Consider the following 19901-nt stretch of genomic DNA (forward strand, 5'->3'; position numbering starts at 1 on the left):
TCAGGAATTGATATCCACCACCTTTTTAAATTTGTTCATATGACGCCATCATTAAAAATTTTCTGGCAGACGCCATATGACTTTTTAACTCACTTTTGATTTACTGCACACTACACTTTCTAATCTGAATATAGCTGCTCCGCTATACTAAAAGCGTCGAAGCACACCAGAGGCGCACAAGGCACCACTGGCAAAACCCCATGATGAAGCATGTCACCAACTATGTTGGTGAGTGAGGGTTTTATTTTAATATCAGATTGATTTTGTCTCACTAACACTCAGTGCATTATTTAAGAGTTCAACCAGCTGGTTGTACCTCTTCCTATATACACTCTTACGTTGTTTTTTGCATTTGATTTCGGGGGAATAAGAGTGTAACTCGACCCTCTCTCTCTTGTTGTTTCTAATCACCAGTTACATTACACAACTTGGACACGTTCATTTATTTCTAACTGTTGCACTATTTGCAGCTGCACGAGAAATCATATTAAATGATATGTGAACTTATGCAGAGCCTGTAGAGGGGACATTATTCTGGCAGATGCCAATACAATAATAAGGCGATCATTGTAGTTTTCAGAATGAAAACCAAGGTTTCTGCTAGAGGTAAATCATGTGCCTTCCCGTGACCCCATCACCTGCCTTAGGCATCCTCTGCTATGCTCTGAGCGCGACGCGGCTGAAGTTGCAAAGTAAAATGATGTGTGGCTCACTGTGACAGTGCTCCTTGGCAGCGCTCTTTCGTACCACATAAGCACACGCCCGCAGTTAACTTTATGCCAATGTAGATCACTCGATGTCACTGTATGCGCTTTCCTTTCCTCGCGCCTCCACCTTCGCTTTCTAGGTCTGAGGTTTTTAAAACAGCTACTGTATGCGCTCTTCCTTCTCCCTTCAGTGCAGCGCTGCCTCACTTTATCGCGCCGGTACATACAAAGCTGATTGCAGCCAAAACACAAGAACCCTAGATATGCCTCCTTGGTGGTGGAATTGGAGAGCCTTTCGTGACCATCATCAGCAGAAATACGGACTTCTAACGTGAGTTCTAATCCCGGTCACAAAGAGCTTTATGCTTTCAGCATCAGCACAGGGAGGCTGCAAATTTCACTTCCGCTTGTCAAAAACAAAAGTATTTTTAACCCCGCATTTAGAGGAGTCTGAAGTCCTGGCACTGATGTGGAGCAAGATATGTGCCATGCCCATGCCGCCCACAAAGAACTTTGAAGGGAACAGTTCTCCTGAGGCGCCGACACAGCTTAAAAAAAAAAATGCGCACAATGGGCTAAATGAAGCACGAAAAATAGGCACTGGCCAATTGAGCATTTACTCACGCAAATGGGAAAGATATCGCGTATTTGTGAGGGAAGTTGCCCAATCTGTGTCACACGTCTGGTGTGAAAGGGAGTTTTAATCCACTCTGCACACCAACGGAAACATGCACAGTCAGCAATTAGCTTTCTGCAGCCACACTGATGCCGCATTAGACAGCCAATCACTGGCTAGAGCCCAGTGAAGTCATGGGCTGCTTGCCAATCAGAGGCCTCCAAAGGCTCCAAAGGCTCTCGGCAAGCTTTTATGATTGGCTGTGAGCCCCAGAGTGCCCACAGCTTGTTTTATTTCCGTGATTTAATGTCTACTTGTCCGTCGGACAAAATCGACATTAAATCTTCTTGTCCGATGATAAAAACAACATGGTTTGTGCGCTACGATTCCCCCACCCCTGTAGAGCTGTGGTTTATTACTCCTCATTGCGTAACTGACACTACCTTGCATCTTTGAAGGTTTTTTATGTGCAACGTATGCAGTGTTCTACATGACCGCCCTTTCTCTTCTATGGGAAAATTAAAGAGTCTCAAGCTCTCGACATCCGCCAAGCATACTGTACTCTCAGATTCAGACTATACAATGACATGGAAGAGAATACTCATCACAAAACTGAACATTTACCAGGCACTATTCTAAAATCGCAACTCTCAAGCAAGATGCCAGTGGGATCCACTAAAAGACCCAAAAAAAATCCTGTCTCCAGTGCACTCTTCCTCAGCCTTCATAGATATGATTCTTGAGGAAATTCGTGCATTAAAACCCTTCATGGAGGAAACTAATAAGACATTGTAACACCTGGATGACAAATGGTCTTCTTTGGAATCACATGTGCTCATTGTGGAACAAAAAACAGATTCCTTACAGTCTGCCTGTTCTCGTATTTCTTCTTTGAAGTCAGATATATCTCTCTTCTCAAAAAGCACACTGAGAATTTGAAAAACCGAAACCCGGGAACAACCTCCGTATTTACAGACTTCCTGAAAATATAGAGGGTTCTAATCCGACAACATATTTTCAAACTTTTTGCCTAAGCTTTTGGATATGTCTAATACTGCTCCACTTAGCTCACAACGGGCTCATAGACTTGGTCCCAAAGTCTCAACTAAACCATGTGGTATCTTATTTTTCTTGCAATATACTGACATGCTACAAGACAGGTCAGCTGTCAAATCTAAAAAAAAAAGTCTTTTGGGAAGGTCATCGTTTGTTCTTCTCTCAGGATGTCACAAAAGCCACTGCAGATCGCCAGAAAAAATTCCTTGATCTCCGGCCTCAGTTAAGAAATATAAATGCTAGATATGGTCTAATCCACCCATGCCTTTTTAAGGTTACTTACAAAGAGAAGACTACCACATATGAGTAGTCGGCTGCATTACAGAATTTGCTTCAACAACTCGGAGTAGATGTCCTGGATACTTCAAAGTCTACTTAATTGTTATTTTGTTTTTTCTGGCTGCTTTTCTTCCTGTATAATCTACTGAATGTTTGTCTTGCTCTTGTTTACATTTTTTAAGTGTCTTATATTTATATTTTGCTTTTCTTCCTAATATAGGTGTATTTCTTGGCTCCTGATTCCCATATAGTCTCCTCTGTATGTTGATGTCCTTAAACAATTCAAGGCTGCCCTGACGTTCAATAAAGTTCGAGTGCTGTCATCGCCGTCTTCTGGTGTCACCACCCTCATTTTATTTTTGTAGGTATGTTTTTCAGTCGTCATTTGTATGACTTGTACTGTCTTTTTGTCTCTTGTTTTGATTCCCCTTTCTTGGTATTTCCTTATATGTTTCTTTTCTACCATTCTCTCCTTCCTATTATCTAGGTTATCACCCCCCCCCTTTCCTTCCTCTCCTTATCAAACAGAAGCTCCATTTCTATTCCTTTTCATATTTGTTTCATCCTGTTCTTAACCTTACTGCTGTAGGCATATTGTTTGTTCATGTTATTATTTTCATGTTACATTCCGGGTTACTACTTGAAATATTAAAGGGTTAGGTTATCCTATTAAAAGGCAACAGGTGTTCTCATTTAGCTACACTCAAAACTGATATTGCATTGCTTCAGGAATCCCATCTTTCTGAGCCTGAAGCTTCCAAATGAAGAAATGTTGGGTAGGTAATGAGTTTACTTCTCCTGCTTTAGGGAAGAAATATGGGGTTCCGATTCTCAGTCATAAAAAAACTACGTTTCAGTTGTTCATAAGTAATCAGATCCTGAAGGCTGTTGGGCTATTGTTAAACACCTTATTGATAATATACAGTTAGTAATCTTTAATGTCTATGGTCCACCCTCTGTTGATAATGTTTTCTGGACAAAAAATCTCTGATCAACGGATTTTATAGGATGATGATTATATTATATTTGGTGGTGACTGTAATCAAATCCACGATCCCATATTAGACAGGCACTCAACAGTTACGTTTGTCCATAACAGAATGCACTCACAATTTGTTTCCACAAATCGGTAGTTGATATTTGCTGACTTTGCCATCCAGACCTCAGCAAATACCTTTTTTATTCAACTCCACACCACTCACAATCCCTTATTGATTACCTCTTTCTCAGTAAGTCCTTGGCTCAATACGTTCTTCAGTCTGAAATAGGTTCGATTTTAATTTCAGATCACGCTCCAGTTCATGTTGACCTTGATCTTATACCCTTCTCACCGCACTCTGGTAGATGGCGCTTTAATGGTTCCTTACTCTTAGACCCTAAATTTACCAACCAATTCAGTTCCTTCGCCTCTGAATTGTTCACGATCAATTCAACCCCAGACTCTTCTTTTGCAATGATTTGGGATTACTTTAAAGCAGCCGCTGGGGGTTTTATAATGAACTTTGTTTAGCAACAGAAAAAGTCTATGGATGTTCAATCGACTCAATTACTTAATAAAATTAAACAGACATTAAAATTAAATTTTGATCACATAATCAAAACACTTAATGATACTATTGCACGCTGGCATCCTCTCTTGGTGGGGCCGAATTGATTAGATTAAAAAGATGCTCACACCCCCCTGACATTATATATTATTTCCATGATTCCTGTTCACATCCCTGGGTATTATTTCAAGTAAATTGACTCTCTGTATCACAAAATTTCTTGCATAGCTTGGTCCTTTTTAAAAAACGATAAACCTAACAGAGGTCTTGGGTTTCCTGATTTTTAAATTTATCACACTGCCTTTCCACTAAAACAAGCTGCCCGTTGTCTCTCCTCTGAACTCCCCTTACCTCCTCCATTGTGGATTAAGATAGAGAAATTTCTTATTTTCCCTTTTGACTTTCAGGAAATTCTTGCTTTTTCTACTACGGTCTCATTATTACGTTCTTTAATCATCTCCCACTCACGTAAACTTTTAGCACCTCTTTTACTATTATCTTATCCCCCAGTTTCTTCTTATCAGCAACAACCCATTTGGTATAATAAATCATTATGAATTAAGAATCGTACCATATACTGGAAGACTTGGCGATCTAAAGGCTTGTGTTGGATATCTCAACTTCTAGCTGACTATCAACCCTTATCATTTATTGATCTCCAAACAAAAGTTTCTTTACCAGCTACCTTTAATTCACAACATGCTCTTTTATGTCCCTCTCTCATCCAATATCTTCTTGCTTTAGCGCCCTCTTCCAACTCCCGCCCCCAAAGTATACTATGCTTTTTCCAATATTAGACACTTTCTCATCTGCATCCACTTTATACAAAGCCTTACAATTACCCTCAGACAGGCTTAAGAAGAAGACAGAGTTAGCATGGGAAAAAGACTTATTGCAATGTTGGCCAACTAGCACATGGGATAAAATATGGCTTAAACTTCACACAACCTCTCAAGTTGCAAACACCGCTCAGACCCTTTATTTTGTTTATCAACGTTTGTGATTTTCTCTGGCGACTTTAGCATCTGTTACATCAAACATGTCTACTACAAGTTGGTCATGTTCCTACTTTAATGCCGATTTAAAACACGTTATTAGAGTGCCCCCCTATCCATTTGTTTTGGCAGCAGGTTAGGACCCAAGTCAGAAAGATTTTCAGGGTGAAGGTCCTTTTTTCTATAATCAACATATTTTTTAGGAACTCTATCATCCCAATGGTCTCAGTCACCATCGAATTTTAAGTTGTTAGATCTATTGTTATCTGTTGCTTTTCACTTAATAACCTCAAACTGGAAACAAGCAGATAAAGTTATTTTTAGATCCTGGTGGGATGCAGTGTGTTTTCACCATAGATTGGACACCAATTATGTTTCTCATATATCTCTGCCGATCAAGAGGGATCTCTTATGACTCCCATTAACTACATATTCATCCTTGTCCGCCTCCTCTGATCCTAAAGTTACTAATGTATCAAATGTACGGAAGCCTCCTTAATTTCACCTTGTTGTCTTTTCTATAGATCATTAGATGATAGTTATGCTTTTAGATTTATATTTTGTCATTTAGCTTTGCTTATTATTATGCATACAGTGTTTAGTTATTACCATTTCTTTTTATTCTTAACATTATAAAGTAATTGTATACTGTTCCCTCCCCCCTTGGCCCCTTCCCTTGTATTGTTTATATTGTTTATAATTCTCTTGCACATGCGTGATAATTTTCATATATTCTTGTTTTTACTTTAATCTTTATGTTAAATAGGATTTATTTAGATTCATTGTTTTGCTGTTCCCTTTGTTTTTCATGTTGTTCTTAAACTCAAAAAATGTTTTTTTTTTTTTTTTTTTTAAAAGACCTCCCTGTCACAGGTTCAAATCTCAGCGGGTCCACTCAGCCTTTCATCCTTCAAAGGGAGATACAATGAATACCATTTAGTTGGGTAACAATAAACATCTGTTTTAGCAACAAGATACCCTGTGGAAATCGAAAATAATTGCTGTTAGCATGAGCTGAAGCCATCTTGTTTGCAGCATCCATTTTGTTAGCCTTGTGATTCTGCCGTCTTCTCTGTTGCCTGCTTTTCTATTCTGCTTGAGTCATCAACTGTAGTTAACACCTTCTATATTGAGCCAGAGCAATGTATGAGCTCAGAAAGGCCTGTAGCTGCTAGAATGCACCTGTTTGAGAATGTAACTGTCTATCATATCCTACTGATGTAAGCAGTTCTGTTTCCCCTCCTACTTTGCTGACTAAGTGATATTCATCTGCCCATGTTTGTCAGTATCTATTCCTGTGTAGACCTGTACCTTCCATTTGTAACTACATGCTTACTCTGCAACAAACTGAATAAAAGGCCCATTGTTTCTGTATTCCATGTACTACCTCCTACAGCACCTGAGGGTGTTGTATTGATGTAGTCCCACTCATGAGTGATTAATAAACTTATTATTTTGAATTCCAGCTTCAGTGCCAATCTCTTCTTTGTTAGTCTAAGGACCAGTGGACAAACTTAAGGGTGAAACCTGCACCAGTGTGCCACTGAAAAGGCACATTTCCACAGTTTGACGCCCGACTCGTGGGGCTCATCGGAGACACGTCCGAAGGAGTGGTCTTGACGGAGGAATGGAATCTTACTGAGGAGACGTTGTGCACGAGGAGACCTTTTGTCTTTGCAGACCAAAGTGCTTTTCCGGTTTTCCTGATTTGACCCTCCAGGTGGTGGCCGGTCCCGACTGAGATCTCCTTTGGCGCAAGTTTTGCAGTGACCATTAGGTTGACCAAGAGATTGGCAGTTGGAGGTTGGAGACTTTTGTTTGGTAAGGTCGCTGAAGCAACACTCTTGATTTTGGATTTGCATGGCCAAGATTCTGGTTTTGTTTGCTTGTTTATTGCAATAAATAAAGGCAGGTAATGTGGAGATTTTTCTCTACTTTGATATATCTGGGATAAGTAATATTTTACTACAATTTGGTAGCATGCCTGCTCCTAGCACTCTTCGTACGTTGTGTTGCTGTCTTGATGGTACCAAAATGGATTTAGAAAGTAGTCCGTCGGCTCCCCTAGATGGGACACCCAATAGGCACATGTATATTAATGATGCTATTTTTCCATAATGTATGGTACACTGTGGAACAAATATACGAAAAAGGATCCTGCTCTACGATGGCCAGTAAATGGGTCATTTGATTTTAAAAAGATTCAGTATGTTGAGCAGTGTCTGTTTAAATGAAAGAGTCAACAAGATATGTTGTGTATGAATGTGGGAGAAAGAAGTGCATGAGAGAGTGAGGAAAGAAGAAGCTTTATCAGAAAAAGGACAGCGAAAAACAATATATGAAAAAGCTTTGGAATTGAAAAATAAGGAGATGAAGGAAATAAAAGAAAAAGAAGATATGGAGCGTCGTTTAGAGGTAACTGGCCAGTGCCCTATTAGGTGTCCCATTTATCCCATCCTTAATAGACCTCAAGATGATTCTATTTTGTTAGATCGACCTCCACCCCCTTATAAATTCCCTAGTGCCCCCTAGAATGAAGGTTCTGATGAAGAGCATTTGTCTTCAAAAGAAAAAGATAAGCAGGACGGACGGAAGACTCGCTCTACTTTGACTACTGAATGCAAGGCCACTATTAGAGTTGCTGCTCGTAAAGCAGCTCGTGGGAGTGCCTCCTCCCCAGAACTCATAGCAATGGTTCAACAGTGGATAGATTTAGAGCAGTTATATTTTGTAGAGACATTTACTTGGGAAGTAATACTCAGTTTTAGAAAACATTCTGATGATTTAGAGCCCTCTGATATAAATTCCAATTATAAACAATTAAGTGATGGCACCTTTCTTCCTTCACAGGTGCCTGATCTAATTAGGTGAGTGGTTAAATTGCGCACTGACACGTTCCATCTGCAAGAGGCGAAAAAAGCAGCTGGTAAAACTACAACTGCATAAACAGTTCAGACACCGGAGCAACAAGAGGGAGCTACGGGGACAGATAAGATACTAGTGATATTGAAGTTACTATGAAACCCATGCGTGAATCAGCACCTCTGTATGTTCCCCTAAAGGGAGCTGGAATGAATGATAAAGATTTAGATGATGCGAAGGGATATTTTGTTAATAATTGGGTCTACACTCCTTGGAGTAGAGCTGATGTTATGGCTCTTAAAGCTGCTTTGCCCGACCAACGGAAAAACCCGTCCGCTTTTTATGAAGAAGTGGAAGGAGCTATTCGCTCCTGTACTATGACTCAGCCAGATATTGACATGTTTTTTGGACTTATTTTGCCCCCTGATATGTCGAGATCAATTCGGAAGGTAGATGATAATGTAGCCTATGGTGATACTTGGGTGCATTTAGAGCAAATAGATGCGGCTAGAGAGCCTGCGCAGAAACCACAACAGGAGGTATTAGATCTTCCCAAAGCTATTGTAATTAAATTGAAAACTCTTATACCCCCTAAGGAAATAGATTGGACTACATTAGCGTCTTGTAAACAGAAAGCGGATGAGTCAGTTTCTGATTTCTTTACACGATTTGAAGAGACATTCCATGATTTTAGTGGGCAGTCATTGACAGATGACATGGGTAAGCATCTGTTCGTCGACAAATTTGTCACTAACATGCTGGTATCGCTTTGTACGCCCTAAGTTGGCAGGGTATGCCCAGATGTGGGTCCCTTGCTCACTTTACCACTGGATTCAAGATAGCCTGGCTGACGAGGGTTATGAACCCAAAACCAGTCCCAGGATGCTGGTTTCCGGTCCAGGGAAGACATGGCTTGGCAGTTCGGGCTGGACTGTTCCCATGAGGCACAGGGTCAGACTGATTTGCATATGGCCATGTCTGAACTTAGGTGGTGGAGTGAGCTAAAGAATGATGATGGATTAAACCCAGATCATTTGACTGGGGGTGAGTGTTTGATTTGCTCAAGCACTCCGTCCATCATCCCCTTTGGTATCGCCCAGTATTCTGAGCATCAGGAATTGGAAGCAAAAGGAAAGGAGGATAAAAAGGTTAAGGATTTAAAAACGAAAGTTATGTTGGCTCAAGTATTGTCCACCATTTAGAGGTGGTGGTAGAGGTGGACGTGCGATGTATCGCCCTGGTGTACACCCTTTCTCTTGAGCAACTTTGTCTTCTGATCAGTGCGCTTATTGTAAAGAAATTGGACATGGCGTGCTGCGTGCACCCTTTTGCAAGGTCAGCAGTATCAGTGGGGTAGAGGAAGTATGAGAAGCCGCCCAGGGAACACAGGAAATAGGGGAGGCATGGATAATCGTACCAGAATTGAGGCAGTTGAACACAATCCAAATTCTTTTAATACGTTTGATAGACAAAACCAATACCCAATGTCTGATTATTTGGCTGATGGTCCTAAAGATGCGTAGGATGGGGTAAGGAACCGGTTGAGGTCCCAGTAGATCAGAGGGGTCCCTATGTCGATACAAACGTCTTGGGTTCTACTGATCAGTTTCTGGTTGATACAGGAGCTACTCGTAGAGCTCTGTCTAAACAATTGGTTCCTAGGGCTCCCCTGTCTGGCACAATGATAACATTGATAGGGTTTGATGGGACACCTACACTAAGCCCACTGTCACAGCCACTTGCATTTAGTCTTAGCAAATTCACTGCAACATGTCCATTTCTGCTTTCCCCCAACACGCCGGATAACATTGTGGGTATCGATATGCTTAAACATTTTCGTGCTACAATACATTGTTTCCCAGAGAGTGTGCGTGTTATTTTAAACGATAACTATCCAATGGTTGAGAGGTCTTGTCTTATTAAAGAGGATATTGCTTTGGCATTGTTACCAAGTACCTTGTGGGCTACATCAGATACCGATGTGGGACAAAAGGTTATCCCACCAGTGCATATTCAAGTGAAAGAAGGTGCTTCTTTGCCTCGACTACCCCAATATAAAATCTCTCAGGAAGGCGAAGAAGCATTGATACACATTGTTCAGGATTTTATTAAGGTTGGGCTTGGGGTTGTGGAAGAAGGCCCTTACAATACCTGTAATAGCCCTATTCTTCCTATTTAGAAAAAAGACACCGATTCTAAAATTTATAGATTCATCATTGACTTGCAAGAGGTTAACAAGATCGTAGTGCCCCAATATCCGGTAGTCTCTGACATCCTACTGCAACTACATTCAGTGTGATCGATTTGAAGAATGCATTCTTCTCGATGCCTATTCATCCTGACAGCCGTTATTTGTTCGCTTCACTTTGAATAATCAATCATTCAGATTTTGTAGATCTCCACAAGGGTATACAGAGAGTCCTAGCATTTATAGCCAGGCATTGAAAAGGCAGCTTGATTCTTTCCCTGTGCCAAAAGCGGTGGCTCTTATTCAATATGTCGATGACATCTTGTTGGCTGCTGATACCCCTGAACAGTGTGAAGAAGGAACACTGTTATGGATATCATTCCTTGCCTCTCATCATCCCAAAGTCTCTCGGAAGAAATTGCAATATTGTAGAAAGCAGTTACCTATTTAAGTCACCTCTTGTCTAAGGAGGGACGTGCACTTACACCAGATCGCATTCAAGCTATTTTAGACACGCCCGTGCCCCGTACTCAGAAGGATGGCCTTACTTCTTTCTGTAGGCAGTGGATCCCTAGATTTTCGCACATTGTTAAACCCTTGTTGACGCTTTTTACTAAAGACACTCCGATGCCCCTCCCATGGACTACTGAATGCCAGCATGTTTTCCAACAGTTGCGTCAAGCTCTTTGTTCTTCACCAGTATTAGGAATTCCAGACTACACTAAGGCTTTCACACTCTATGTACACGAGAGGGACGGTTGTGCTCTCTCAGTTTTAACACAGAAACGCGGGGATAAAGCAGCATCCTTGTGCATATTTCTCAGTTGTCCTTGATCCAGTCGCCTGTGCGCTGCCTGGGTGTTTTAGAGCGGTGGCGGCAACAGCTGTGTCCATATGTCAGAGTGAGGGAATAGTCTTGTCATATAGATTGCTTGTGCTTGTACCCCATTCAGTTGATGCTCTTTTAAATCAAATGAAAACACATTTGATTAGTGCCCACTTGACAGGATATGAATTGACACTTTTGGCTCCTCATATCACACTGAAAAGATGCTCCACTCTGAATCCTGCAACATTATTGCCATTTCCAGCCACTCAGTCTCATTCACAGGAGTTACACGATTGTATATCCCTTACTGAAGAACAAACAAAGGGTTGTGTTGACCTACAAGATACGCCCCTTTCTAGTGTTGATGTGGAACTGTGGGTTGATGGGTCCTGCTTGAAGTTGCCTGGTGGTACGACATCCGTGCCTATGCAATCACAACACTTCAAACAGTAGTTGAGAAAGCTTGCATTCCACAGAAGTCAGCTCAAGCAGCAGAGTTGATAGCACTGACAAGAGCATGTGACCTTAGTACAGATCTACTTGTTAACATCTACACCGATAGCCGATATGCTTTTGAAGTGGCTCATGATTTTGGGCAACTCTGGAAGGAAAGAGGCTTTATTACTTCACATGGGACGCAAATAGAGCATGGGGAATTTGTACACAATCTCCTTACTGCCTTGACATATCCTAAGAAAAAGTGGAAAATGTGAAGTGTAGCGCATACAAGAAAGTGACTGATAAAACAGGAAAAGACAATGCCTTTGCTGATCACACAGCTCGTGAGACTGCAATGCAGCGAAGTACTACACCCATGTATGTAGTTAAGTCACAGGCTGAGCATTGGCATGATGCCAGGCAAGAGGTACTGGATATGCAAAGATCTGCTTCGGTTGAGGAATTAGACCACTGGTCTAAGGAGGGAACATTGAATGATGAGGGCTGTTGGAGGAATAAAGAAATGACAAAACGGAAGTTACCCACAGCCTATTTACATCCTATGATTCACATGGCACATGGGCCGGCACATGTTGGAGCATCCTCAATGGCAAAGCAACTTATGCAAGTTTGGGATCATCCAGATATTGCCGGCACAGCTAAAAAGATAGTGCAGTCTTGTCCGATTTGTCTCCAATATAATCCTGGAAAGGGAACACAAACTCCAGCAGGAGGGTTTGCAATATCTACTGCACCTTTTGAGGTCCTGCAAATGGATTACATACAGTTTCAGCGTTGTAACAACCTAAAGTATGTCTTGGTAGTGGTTTGCGCCTTCAGTAAATGGGTGGAGGCATTTGCTACGAAAGATAATACAGCTCTTACTACAGCAAAGGTGCTCCTAAAGGAGTTTTTTCCCCCATATTCGGCATTTGTCACGTTTTGTGGAGTGACAACGGACCCCATTTCTTTGGGTAAGTTGTTGATTACCTCATGAAAGGGTTAGGAATTAAACAGATGTTTCATGCTGCTTTTCACCCACAATCAGCAGGGCTAGTGGAAAGTTACAATTCTACCCTCAAGCTAAAATTGGCCAAAATACAGGCTTCCACATCTTTGACATGGCCTGATGCACTGCCATTAGCGTTGCTGTCCATTAGATCGATACCACATACACAATCTGGCCTCACACCATTTGAGGTGGTTTTTGGAAGACCAATGAATATTTGGGGGATTCCTAAGCCACACCCTATACATGATGTACCCTATGTATTGATGAACGACTATTTGTCTCAGTTGACTGACAGTTTGTCTTCTATTTATCAACAGGTTCGGGAGACTCTTCCAGACAGGTCGCAGGGTGAGGGCCATAATCTACGGCCTGGGGACTTTGACCTAACAAAGTCCTTTCAGTGGACAAGCTCCTTGGAGCCTCGATGGCGTGGCCCTGAGCAGGTGCTCTTGGCTACCAGGACTGCGGTTCGAGTGACCAACCGGAAGAACTGGGTCCATGCAACCCATTTTCGGAAGGTGTTGCAGGACCTAGTGAGCCCAGCTGTGTTGGCAGAACATCGCGACATCCTGGACACAGAGAAAGGACAAGCCACGTCACCTGAAGGACCCGAGGAAGTCTACCCGGACCACACGATCCCTGGTACATCTCGATATCAGCTGCAACCCCGGAAAAGAGACACTTTGTTGCTGAAAGAGACTGTTTGAGCCACTGTCCTGGGTAGTGAAAGACTGAGTTACAAAGGGGGGTACTCTTTTAGTGGCTACTCATCTCAACCTCAGCGAAGAAACCAACGTCTGCCCAGGACCTTAGGGCACCATCTGTAGTGTTGTTCAACGACAAGATGAACATGCCTGCGGAGAAGAAATAAACTGCTGCAAAAGTTTGTGATCGAAAGAGTATGTTCATTATTGGAATCACTTTGATTTTTGTCATCATTGCTACAATAAACAAGGGTTGTAGAGGGAGTAGCTCCTGTTCGAAAACTACTGACTGCTACTACTCCTGTCCCCATTGAGCACCGATATTTTACTCTTCCCAATCATGAAAAGAAGCACCAAATGTCATATCTCAGTAACACTTTCATACAAATGTTACATCACACCCATAATGCTAAGAACATTACCAACTGTTAGGTGTGTGGAATGATGCCAGCTTATCATAAAAAGGGAGGAACGCCTTTCATTCCTTTGCCGTTTTCACACAATGGCTCCTGCAGAGCCTGTTTTGCACTATTGTGGGCTTCTCATATTGGTAATATTACCAACTTTGATGTAGGAAGACTTAACGCTCAGTTAAATAGACTATGTTACCCTAATGAGGAAGGAGATCCACAAGCTAAAGAAACTGTATGGGAAATGGAGGAGTATCGCCGAGGAAATTCCTCCACGCATTACGTTTTCCCTAACACTCGAACTGTCAAGGGTAATGGGCCTCCTGTTATAGCTGTTACTAGAGCTTGAGCAGACCTTTGTGTGAGCAGTATTGGCAGTATCCCTGTGGCAAAAAGTGACTGTACTACAGTGCTGAACATTACTGGAATAAACAATAGTAGTTTTTTGTCATCACATAACACCTATTTCATTTGTGGAAGTAAAGGCTATTACCACCTACCTATTGAGTGGTCAAGTAGCTGTTTTGTGTCCTTTTTGCTACCACCTGTGTTTTTGGCACCTGCATCCTACCACAAAGACTATAAACTTTTTAATGACATTTCTAAGAGCTGATTAAAGAGGACAATAAATCACGATGAGGTGGATCAAACTGATACTGCATTGAAGCAGTATATTGACTTTAATTTGGGACTATTCTTCTTTGTTGGTGCGGCCTTAAACAGCAGAAAAATAAGGCGCTTAACACGTGTTGAAGAGGCTGTAACCAACAGACAGCCATGGCACTTGGAAACATCATGGAAGAACTACAAACTGCGAGAATTGTGGCACTCCAAAACAGGATGGTTTTGGATGTGATCCTGGCAGACCGTGGTGGAGAATGCCATATTATTGGGAGCAGCTGCTGTGTCTACATCCCTGACCACGCCCTTCAGTTTTTGAAGCAATTTCTAAGCTGCACAAGATAGCCACTGAAATCAATCAGGATTCAGGAACGTGGACTTTGACTGGATGGCTATGGACTATGTTTACTGTAAGGGGCTGGAAACTATTGTCAGCTCTATGTATATTTGTTGTGATCCTTTTTATCTGTTGCCTATGTATCCAATGTGGACCGATGCTCTGTTCCCTTTGTGCTTCTACCTGTACCTCATGTATACCAGCTAAACAAAATGTCAAGAATGTAAATACCCGACTAGTAACAGACCAAGAAATTAGTGAGTTAATGATGATTGATGTCCATGATATCTTCCATGCTCCTTCTAAACCATAGAGATGTCTTCAGCTAATGCTAAAAGGGCCGTCTGTGGAAATAGAAAATAATTGCTGTTAGAATCAGCTGAAGCCATCTTGTTTGCAGCATCTATTTTGTTAGCCTTGTGATTCTGACGTCTTCACTGTTGCCTGCTTTTCTTTTCTGCTTGAGTCATCAACCTTAGTTAACTCCTTCTGTACTGAGCCAGAGCAATGTATGAGCTCAGAAGGCCTGTAGCTGCTAGAATGCACCTGTTTGAGAATGTAACTGTATCATATCGTACTGATGTAAGCAGTTCTGTTTCCCCTCCTACTTTGCTGACTAAGTGATATTCATCTGCCCAAGTTTGTCAGTATCTATTCCTGTGTAGGCCTGTACCTTCTATTTGTAACTACATGCTTACTCTGCAACAAACTGTGTATAAAACGCCCATGGTTTCTGTATTCCATGTACAACCTTCTACAGCGCCTGAGGGTGTTGTATTGATGCAGTCCCACTAATGAGTGATTAATAAACGTGTTATTTTGAATTCCAGCTTCAGTGCCAAACTCTTCTTTGTTAGTCTAATGAACCGTGGACAAACATAAAAGGTGAAACCTGCACCGGTGTGCCCCTGAAAAGGCACATTTCCACAACCCTTCGGGGTGAACGTATGCTTTACAAATACACATTATGTTATGTAAATAATGTTGGATCACGACATGGAGAAAATAATTAATTAAATGGGCAGGTTGCGAGGGAAGCGTTCTACTGCAAGATGCACGATGAGGCTTAAGAAACATTGAAGTGGCCAAAGCTTGGGGCGTATTGGTGGATAGTGTATCCAACCCGGAGACTGCTACATCTGAGGCTTCTGCACTTAGACTGCCCTGAGCCACATAGACTAGTGAAAACCCGCCCTCACAACTGAACATTAAAGTCCCCATCATACTAGCCCTTTACATGCACCATTTGTCTTGTGCCTCATTATATATAATTCTCTTACATTATTTGAGGGGGGGGGGATCCCTAGGATACATATCAGACATCTTCAAATCAATAGGCAGCATTGACTCAGGGGAGGGGAGGCAGAGGGGTGGAGTGAGGGAGTGAATTATTGTACTGTTCGTAAAGGATTGTCAGATGAATAATGACTGTATAGCATCTGATAGTTGATGTATAAAACCCAATAAAATCTGTTTACAAAAAAAAATGTTATGTAAGTAATGTTCATGTACTTTGGTGTGTAAGTACTTAAATATGAAGGTTCAGTAGGTTTTCAAAATTGCACAAATTCTATATGGTAATATCTTCTACGCATTAGGCTGGCCAACTAAAGAGGAGTCCTTGAAAGGTAAAAGAAATAGCAAAATTAATTAATGTTGAAAGCACACAAAATGTTAAATGTGTCTTTTTGTGAAAGGTAAAAAAGATACTTTCAGGACCGATTATCAATTAGTGGCTTTTATAGCCGATTACATTTCACAAGTTAGCCCGTTGGTACTGGGTCATTGTTTCCCAAAGTGTGGGTCGCAAACCACTAGAGAAATGCAAGTTGATTTTTGATGGATCGCGAAAGTCCAAACAATAAATAAGGATGCCTTTGCATTATGTATTTATTTTGTCACATCTGCTGAGCTTCAAGACCTAAGTCAAATCCCAGGGTATGTCTTCTGGCAATTTGATGCATTTTTTTAACATGGCGGAACGGGACTTACAAACTCATCTCACTTTGCAGTCAGGGAAAGAAAGATAAACTGAACTACATGACAATCTTGCTGAGGTACAGGTGTGTAAGGATGTCATTTCTTGCAACACACATAAAAATGTAAATGCCTGCAAATGAACTGTACACATTCAGCAGTTAGGAAAGCAAACAAACACATTTTTTGGGTAATTCTGAAGTGTGATGGAAACAAAGATTTTAATAATTTCCACACTTTGTCCTGTCTGCAACTGACAGTGTGCTACCACACAATGCTTTAGTTACCTTACAACAACAAAAATGCAAGTCTTATGTCCATTATAGCTAGGTGGGTCGCAGAGGTTTGTTGTTCTACAAATTGCGTTGTGGTTCTAAAATGTTTAGGAGCCACTGTGACAGAGGCTTTTAGCTGTATACGCTTCACCTTTTGAATATTCCCCTGGAATCAAAACTACATCAAGAAACTTTTCGAGGGAGGAGGAGCCTAGCGCGCAACCAAGATGGCCGCGTAGGTGTGAGGCTCCAGAGGACCTCCGCAACCTCCTACGTTTATCCTGTCTTCATCCTGAATCGGTTGAGGGGACTGTGTCGGTGAACTTGAGCCGAGGTGGTACCCGTTTTCCGTTTTTGAATCGGACTTCGGGGGCCGGGGTGAGCATCGACTGAAGTTTGCGGCCTTCTTCTCTCCTGACCCCGGACTCGAGTTTGGGGGTGACCCAGTGGCGAAGTGAATAACAACGGCGGGCCGGGCGAGTCGCGTACCCCACACTTTCACTTTCGCTTTTGAGTCCCCTTGCCGTCATCGCGAGTGGGACTACGGCGCTTCTTTGTGTGGTGGTGGCCTCGCTGGGGGACCCTGCCTGCCTGCCTGCGGGGACCCGCTCCGCCTTCCTGAGGTGACCCCCGGGGCTCACGGCCTTGATTGCTTGCTCTCCACTGCGTGACTGGCGGGGGTGCGAGGTACGCGACGATGGCCACGAAGCAGGATGGAGATCGGCTGAAGGCCAAATCGACCCGGCGTGGCACGGCACCGCACCTCAAGTCAACATTATGGATCGCTACACCCTCCCGAAGGGGTCTCCCGGCGGATCGCACAAGTCTTCCGAGTGTCCCCCGGATGCCCCGGACTTGCATACGGATCTGACTTTGCAGGACGTCATGGGCGCCATTGCTGAGATGAAGACCTCAGTAGGCCAACAATTCGACACCTTGGCGCACAAACTCGATGCGGTCCTCATCGATGTCAACCTTGTTAGAGCAGATCTATCTAAGACAAATGACCGGGTTGACTCCTTGGCCCATACCGCGTCGGGCCTCACGACTGAGGTCGCGGCCCTTCAGACGGAGGTGCGCCGGCTCCGGCAGGCAAGTGCGCTCACGGATCGGCGCCTGGAGCACTCCGAGAGCAGGGCCCGGAGGAATAACATTCGCATCATCGGAGTGCCCGAGGGACGGGAGGACTCGGCGGCGGATCTCTTTGTGGAGGACCTGATTTCTACCCATCTCCAGCCTCGAGGACTGAGTAAATTCTTCGCGGTGGAGAGGGCCCATAGAGTTCCTGGCGCCAGACCGAAGGTCGGAGCTCCTCCGCGGCCTCTTATTGCCCGTATCTTCAACTTTCGGGATAGGGATGAGATTTTGCAAGCTTCCAGACTGCAAGGGCCGCTTAAGCTGGAGAACATGGAGGTGAACTTTTATCCTGATTTCACGCAGGCGGTCCAGAAGCAGAGACTGAGTTTTATGGGCGTTAAGCGGCGGCTTCGAGACATGCTTTTCCTGGCCAGGCTGCGTGTGGAGGCTGATGGTCGCACTCACTTTTTTGACCGTCCCGAGGTGGCCGGGGACTGGTTGGACACTTTGTCTGGGGGACATGACCGGGATGGGATGGAGGCGGCGGGAGGAGAGTGCCCACCGGACCGGGTATGAGGTATTGACACTGGGGCTCATTCCTGATGGTGCCACCTTTCGGCCAGGCTTAGGGTTTCTTGACTGTTGTGTCTTGTTTCCCCTCCGTTGGAGGTTGTGCTGTGTCTCGAGGGGGTTCTCTTTCCTCCTCTAGGGGGTCTTTGTAGTTTAGTTTACACAGGGGCGACAGGCACACTGCAAGTTGGGGGGGCTATTTGGGCTCATGCAGGGGTGCAGGGAGGGGGGAGTTTTGTTTGGGATGTTGGGTTGGGGTTGGGTATTGTTTATTTGTACCACAAGGCAGAAGTATTGTTGTGCTATCGCTAAAGTGCTCTCTGGGGGGAGATTGATCGGTTTTGGCTATGATGGGGGGTAGGGGACTGAGCCTTTTGTCCTGGAATGTCAATGGACTGGGGGACAGGATAAAACGTGGAGTGGTCCTGCAGTTCTTAAAACGAATTTCACCTGATATAGTATTTCTGCAGGAAACACACCTCATTGGAAACTCCTTTCGTGCCATGAACAGACGGGGCTATCGCCTTGCAGCCCACTCGGGCTTCACATCTGGTTCGAGGGGTGTGGGCATTGTGGTTAAAACCTCGCTCCCGTTGGAGGTTGAGCAGGTGCTCCATGATGATAGGGGACGATATACGCCTCTGGTGGGTAGATTGGAGGGTAAAGTGATTGTTTTGGTTTCTGTTTATGTCCCGCCAGGGTTGCAGAAAACTACTTTTGCTGATTTGGGGCGCCTTCTTCTTGGCCTGCCGGAGGGGATTCTAGTGGTTGGGGGGGATTTGAACGCTGTAATTTCCGGAACTGAGGATCGTCACCCTCCCAGGGATCTCCCCCGTGCCCAAGCTTGGTTATCTGGCCTCTTGGATACCCTGGGGCTGGTGGATTGTTGGCGGCTGAAACACCCTACGCAGATACAATACACCTTTCATTCCGGGGCTCATGGTAGTCTTTCGAGGCTTGATTATGTTCTGATGCCAGCAGCACAGGCAGGGAGGGTCGGAGAGGTACGACATCTGGCTCGGGGTATTTCAGATCACTCCCCGCTCCTGATGTACTTCGACATTGTCCCGAGGGGGGAGGGGAGGGTGGTCCCGATTAATTCCTGGTACCTGCGTGACCCCACAATTCGCGCTGATTTGGTTAAATCTCTTGAGCGATATTTTGAAGACAATGTGGGGTCTGTGTCGTCTGCGGTTTCTTTGTGGGAGGCGTTTAAGACGGTACTCCGTGGGGAGGCCCTGTCCCTCATTTCCCATTCCCGGAGGCGCGAGCGGGAGGAGGTGACCCGTATCGAATCTGAGATAACTGACTTGGAGGGTGATCTGGAGTGTGGGGTAACGGATGATAAACTGCATGCTCTCCGACTCAAACAGGCGGACTACAAGGCCCTGGTCACGGAGG

General features: G+C 43.6%; 2 protein-coding genes across 2 annotated transcripts in view; one reads left to right on the forward strand and one right to left on the reverse strand.

Moving 5' to 3' along the window:
- Positions 1-19901, reverse strand: part of TMEM67 (transmembrane protein 67) — a 1162308-nt gene that overhangs the window by 1069684 nt on the left and 72723 nt on the right. The gene's annotated exons all lie outside the window — the stretch shown is intronic.
- The window catches only part of LOC146831047 (uncharacterized), a 498359-nt gene that overhangs the window by 406603 nt on the left and 71855 nt on the right, over positions 1-19901 (forward strand). Inside the window, exon 8 of the mRNA XM_085605279.1 lies at positions 2879-3023. The gene's annotated coding sequence lies outside the window, so the exon portion shown is untranslated. The remainder of the gene's footprint in view (positions 1-2878; positions 3024-19901) is intronic.

The sequence above is a fragment of the Triturus cristatus genome, chromosome 5_1 (assembly GCF_964204655.1).
Source record: "Triturus cristatus chromosome 5_1, aTriCri1.1, whole genome shotgun sequence".
Taxonomy (NCBI): domain Eukaryota; kingdom Metazoa; phylum Chordata; class Amphibia; order Caudata; family Salamandridae; genus Triturus; species Triturus cristatus.